Genomic DNA, 7,118 nt, shown 5'->3' on the forward strand with positions numbered 1-7,118 from the left:
TGAAATGTATGAGATATGTCTATAAAGTTTTTGTTCTTCTCTTTACTCCAAGCCATTTTAAGTTTAGCCAGTTGTACTGAAGTGTGGATCCTCATGGACTACCACTAGATTACTTTCTATGTTTATTACTGGTTTTCCCTGTTTATTTCCCAACTTTTAACTAAGCACTGATCTATGATGGGACTTATCCTGTTAAAAACTTTGGTGATGAATGTTTGAAAATTCTTTGAAAATCCAGGTGTAACGTATTAATTAGCTCACCTGCAATCTTTCTCTTTCTCAAACAATCTGCACCTTCCATAATCTCATATTGACTGTTAGTTCTTATTTATTCATGTTGTTAGTTATGCAGTCCAAGTGCATTGTTTAGGAAAGAGGATCTTACAGCTGTGCTTTCCTGGATTTCTTCTGACCTATTCCTTGTAAACTCGCAGTTTCATTCAGTGTCTTCAGTCATCCAGAATCCAGGATGATTTAAGCAATTTTGACAATCTCAAACATAACATGATTTTGAATCTTCAAGGGAAAAAAATATATCTTTTTTTCATGTTATCAATGATAAAAAGCTCATCAGAACTTTAAAACTCATCTGAGTGTACTTCAGTATGAGCAACTTACTTGAATCTGTGTGCCATCAAGAAAGGTTCAGCATTAATGCTCACCTATACACCTCTGTAGTGAACACCAAGGCAAATAATTCACTTACTGTTTCTTCTATGAGTGTATCTTGTTGGAATGATTCTGTCATTTATGTTATCCATCAACCCTGAAGAGAAACTGGCAAGCATTCTGGTTTTGATATGTTTAAGAACTTTCACTAGTAGTTTTTACCCCATATGCAATTATTTAGCAAGGAGATTTTTGGCCTCTCTTATTCCAAACTTGACAGACTTTACAGTTTATTTGACTTCCCTTGCTTGAAAGCATTTTCCTCTTCTTGATGAATATCCCTCCATTTCTAGAACCCCGTGCATATCTCCTGTGATGAATCTGTGCATCTCTTAAAGTCTCTTTGAATAGGAGGCTCCTATTTACTATAGGTCTTACACTGTTTTAAAACAATTTCCTTGCCACCTGTAAGGAGTTGTTTGTGGAGAGTGTGGGAGGCACACATCTGTTAATAACATATTTGAAGAAAAGAAACATTTTGTATTACAGAAGCTTAAGTGTTTCATTGTATCTAAGACTAGGGTTCACAACTTTGAAAACTATTTTATGCTACCTCTGTCTAAACAAATCAAGAAAAACACTAATTTAAAAAAAAAAAAAAAAAAGAGAGAGAGGGAATGCAACAGTAGAAGCATTGTTCCAGGTCATATGAAATGCTTGGTATTCCTCCTCCTAACAAAAGGTAAATATATTATCTTACATTTTTCAAGGGGAATCTTCAATAATTTGTTGAATGTGAAGAAAGGATCCTGACTGTCCACCCAGAGATCAGCACAGAAAGGACTGAAAAGGGCTGCCAAACATATTTCGACAAGGGCTCCAATTTTTAGTTCCTTTTCCAAAGCTCCTTATTCAAGGAGGCATCACATAAAACTCTGTTAACCCTAGAAGGTAGCTAAGCACCAAACAACCATTTGCTCACTCCCCCAAAGTGGTATAGGGAAGAAATTCAGAAGGGTAAAACTGAGGAAAACCCATGGTGTAAGAAGTGAAGCAAAAGTACACATGCACTGATCAGAGATAGCTGTAACATCAGTGTTCATTATTTTGGTCACAAATCCAAAACATAGCACCACTGGAGCAACTGTAAAGAAAGTTAACTCTGTTCCAGACAAAAGCAATGTAAAATGGCAGAAGCAGCAGAGGGAACAGAGGATCTGGATGCCTACCTGTGCGACTTGGTTTAGGGAACCTGCTTTGGTAGGTCACATTTTGCTCACAGACTGGAAGATGATTTTTTTTTTTTTTTTTTTTTTTTTTTTCCTCCAAATCCATACAGAAGTTGTTTCAGAAACTCAGATGAGCAGGCAACATCTTACACTGGTAGTTCCTCTTCTTGAAAGAGGAATATGTTTAGTAGAGTTTACTTTTGAGGATCTTTGAATCCAAGTTTCTTGCCTCAGTATATTATCTGGGACTGAGGAAAACATCAAGAAAATAACAGTTTTTTCTCTGGCAGCCATTTTTCTGAATGAATGCCTACATTGTTTATGTTTTCAAGAGAAATCAGCACTTCTAACTAGAATTAAACAATTTCTGAACCTCTGAGCCAGTTGTTACAGGAAAAAATCTTTTACGAGATATGTGGAATGTTTGACATACAGTATTTTATTTCAGTTGACAGTTAAAGGTGTCAATCAAAACAATATTATAAATACTCCTCATTTAGGGTTAGCCTAAAGTTTGGAGAAATATTTCCAGTGCTTAACTTAACTTGATTATGAGTAAAACATGTTACTTTTGTTAATACTTTCATTATGAAAAAGAGTTCTGTAACCCACTTTTCTGACCTGTGATTCCAGATTAACATTTCTCAACATATGAATCATTCTCCCTAAATGTCTTCATATAGACATACTTCCTAAGAGTCTTCATATAGATGAACCCCAATTAGATCAAATCTTATCTGTCTACTTTATAGTAAAAGCTGCTTTTAACTAAAGCATTGTATGAACTAGAGAAGTAAACAATATTTAGACACATATAGTACACAGAAAATATATTTCTTCATTGTCAAGAAACGGTCATATGTTTTGCTATATAGTAATAATCTTTTACATTTCACTAGGGGGAAATCATTAAATGTAAAAAACATTCTTTTATTTATTTTTTTTTTTTAATTAAAACAGGATGATTCCACCTAGTTAACTGTCAAGAGCTAAGAAAATAAGCATGTTCCAATTCCCATTTTGTATGGCAAATCATAATTTCAGATTGGCTCTGACAGTCTGGAGCAGTAAAGTCCTAAAATTAGTATGGATAAAAGGAATGGAATACTACTAACTTTAATGATCTCTTGTTCTCTACGTGGTCTTATGTATTCAGGAAGGACAGTGCGTTCTACAGCTTTCAGTTGCTGATTTTTGGATTTAGTCTTCCTTTTTAAGATTCTTTCCACTCTACGATTTCTTTAGAGCTGCAATCAAGAGCCTAGATCTTTCTACAAAGACTGTCAAATGAAGAGTTAGCATAAAAAGTTTAATTAAAAAGAAAAAAATGCTTAGAGATGCTGAAATCCAACATTCAGAAAGCAAAAAATAAAAAGGAAATTCCTTTAGTTCTGTTGAATTTCAGTAAGATTTAGGGTCTAATTCAGCTCAGCAGTATGTTGCCTAAAATTCAGGTACCACAAACATAGGGAGAGAATTCACATTGCAAAGTTATACCTGCACTCTGATTCCTGTGTTCTCAGATGGCAGTAGGCTCTGAAAATGGCACTAAGTCTGTTAATAGGAAATTCCAAAGATGGTAGTCTAATTGATACCCTAGCCTGAAAGTTTTTTTTGGCATACAACTTAATGCTGAAGTTCAAAACATTTATGAAACTACAGTTCAGTGTTTGAAGTGCTCTTCCAGGTTTAGGTGTGAGCTGTCTATTTTTTATTTTCTTATGCATAGAGCTAGTAGTGGAATTATTTTCTCATTTTCACTTAATAATTCCAAGTATTTCTTAGGAAGATACTAACCTCTTTTACCAAATCTCCATCTTTTCATTATACAAGCTTTCAGAATTACTCTTCAGCAAGACATGACTTTCCCAACTGTCTGTTTTTAGTAAGTCTAAGTCAGAAAGCTAGTTGGATCTTTGAAGCTCTTGATCTAACTCTTCTTTGTCGCTGAAGACTGTGGAGCACAGGCTCTGCCCCAGAGCACTAGTACTGGTATTTCCTGAGAGAAGGGTGAAAGTGTGAAGAAATAACATATTTTGTACAAGTAACGGGTGATTCTGCCATCTAACAGTTCCACATCTGGAAAGATCTCTCTCTCTCTCTCTCTCTCTCTCTAAAAAAAAAAAAGCAGAGCAGATGTGCAGGACTTGTTTGTCATCACTGTCTAGTATCATTTCCACTGCTGTATGCATCCTTCTTGCTCCACAGCTTCTGTTTCAGGGAAACCGAGGTCCCACAGGTCCTGTGGCACTGGTTGCTAAGCCACGATCCATCATATCTGAGAAGTCATGGCAATCTGGTGTAGTTCACAGTGACCAAAAAAGAGGAAACATAATCCTCATTTTTATAAAAGAAAAAAACAAAAACAAAACCAGGGAAATTACAGGCCAGCTAGTGTCACCTCTGTGCCCAGCAAGAACATGAAGCAGATTCTCCTGCAAATAATTCTAAGGCAAACAGAGAAAAGCGAGCTTATTTGTGATAACTAAAATGGCTTCAGTAAGGGAAAATCATGCCTTTATCATGAGTTTACAGCATTAGTGAGTGAGGGAAAAACAACTGATGTAATCTACCTGGACTTGTGTAAAGCATTTGACACTATCCTGTATGTCACCCTTGTCTTGAAATTGGAGAGGCATGGATTTGACAGATGGACTACTTGATGCATAAAGAATTGGCAGTACGGTCATGCCAAAGAGTTGTGGCCAATGACTTGATGTCTAGATGAGGACTGATGCTGTTCTTCAGGGATTAGTATTGGGCCTGGTAATATTTAACATTTTTATCAGAGACGTGGAAAGTGGATGCAGTGCACCTCCAACAAGTTTGTGGATGATATGAAGCTGTGTGGTGCAGCTGACATTCGGCAGGGAAGGAGTGTCATCCAGAGGAACCTTGAAAGGCTGAAGAATTGGGCCTGTACAAACAGTGTGTTGTTTAACTTGTCCAAGTGAAAGGTCCTACATGTGTGTGGAAGAAATCCTAAATGTGAGTACAGGCTGGATGATGAATGGATAGAGGGCAGTCATGGGGATACTGGTGGATAAAAAGCTCAACATGAACCAGTAGTGCATACTTCCAGCCTAGAAAGCCAACCATAACCTGGGCTATAGCAAGATAAGTATAGTTGGTAGGGTGAAGAAAGGCTGAGAGAGCTGAAGTTGTTCACGCAAAGATAAGGTTCCAGGGGGATGTTAAATGTTAGGTGTTAGGATGTTTAGACCCCCCTGTATTTATACCCCAATAAGCATCCCTTTTCTTTTTACTTTTTTCATAGAAAATCTTGTCACCTGGACATGCAGGAAGGAAATCACTGCAGGAACACTTTATAAATTAAATTCCTTTCTTATGTGAACCATTTAATGCAATGGGTGGTTTACTTATGCTTTGAAGCCTATAAGCTTATGTTTTTGTATATGATGTTTTAATTTATTGTGCATGGCCTTAAAGCTTTACCACACAGGAAAAGGAACACTGTGAGTAGGCAGAATGCTGATATAAAACAATTTTTCCTGAAATCCCCTGTACATAGAGGATGATTAATTTCACAGCTGTGAATAAGGACTGGCCTTTTTAGTATATACAGTCTATAAACAATGTATGTACAAATTTATATGTAATGAAACAAATAAAATAACATAGAATTTACTTGGCAAAGAACAAATATTGCATCAGTCTAATATCCAAAATTCTCTAGAGATAGGATGTAGTTCCCAGCTTTTCAAGATGATAATTTGATGGTCTAATAGTTTTTCATATAGCTGTTATAATAATAGGCAGATGTTTAATTCCCATATAGTCCGTGGTATAGAAATCATGTGTTTCATGTAATATGACTATCACCAGGATGCAATAGATGCATTTGGCTTTAATCAGGAAGTTTTGTTTTCAAGCAATGTACTATTTCAAAAACAGTGCAGAGGATAAGAACACAATGTTTTTTAAGTTCTCTCAATCCATTCTCTTTGATTGAGAGAAGTGATAAGAATAGCATTACATTTTTGACATAATTTTTTATAAAAATTCAGAAAGTAAATATAGGAAAAAAAAAATAGGACTGTGGGAAATATGTATGTTAGAATATGAAAGACCATCGGGTGCCAAATGAGACATATCCTAATAATGTGTCCTGCATATGCTGAAATATCCTTTACATATATTTATCATATATATTTTTTTTAAAGTATTGAGTAAAGCATATCTCATGTCTTGTATCTTTTCCATTCTTCTGATTCTCTTCCAAGGTAATGAGAAAGACATTAGTAAAGTGACAGAATCATAGAGTCATGGAATCATGGACTGGTTTGGTTTGGAAGGCCCTTGCTATGGGCAGGGAAATGGGTGATATGTGTTATCCAATGGGCCAGTGGCAGAGACAGAATGAGCACCTAAATCTCCAGAATCCCCTGCAAATCCTAATAGATGCATAAAATATGTAAGGGTTTTGATCTCTTTGTGTGTTTATTACCTAAGGTAATTCTGGAAATCTCAGTCGTCATGTTCAGAATTTAATTTCATCTTTCTCTTAAAAAATATTATTTTTTTTTTTCCATGTTCCAAGTTAATTTATGCAATGTCTTGACAGATGAATATCTGGTTAACACTGAAGTCTGTGGATTTAATGAATGCAATAACTATTTCATGTTTGGATCATTGAGAGGAAAAAGAAAAAGAAAAAGGAAAGAAAAACTTACTTTTCTCCTTGGACTAAGTTACCAGTTAAGTTATCAGTTCAGAAGATCTCCAGTTGTTCAAGAAATGTTTGAACTTTTGCTGTGAGAGAAAGACGACAGAATGATTCACTGACTGAGTCAGAGCTCCCTTTCCTTTCTCCCTCTTCCCCTCTCCCTCCCCATTACTCTCCTCATGCACTCCTGGCACTCTTAAATGTTTCTTTCCTTTTGAAAGCCGAAAACAAATGATGGATAGCAGCAAGCTACTTGGCTACTCTGCCTCAGTCCTCTGTTCTTAGTAACTGAATCAATCCTGTTTTCAGCTGTTCTGGGGAAGTCTGAGACTTGCATGTGATGGTGAGTGCTGTCTGGAGTAGTCACTCTGCATCTGTGCGTTATAATCCTGGAAAAGCACAGCTAGCCTGAGGTTAGATTGTTTTTATGTGTTGAAAAACGGCAACATAGGTTGTGGCATACCCAAGCCACTGAGTACCTGACTGCAATGTAATGTGATTTTAATGCAAGGGTTTTATTTTGATGACAATATTGTGTATAAAAAACATGTGGGAATCTATCGACCTCATTTGAATGTGTGCCTGATAACTTT

This window comes from Centrocercus urophasianus, unplaced genomic scaffold (assembly GCF_019232065.1).
Source record: "Centrocercus urophasianus isolate 14NV4802_14NV808 unplaced genomic scaffold, USGS_Curo_1.0 seq_15, whole genome shotgun sequence".
Lineage (NCBI taxonomy): Eukaryota > Metazoa > Chordata > Aves > Galliformes > Phasianidae > Centrocercus > Centrocercus urophasianus.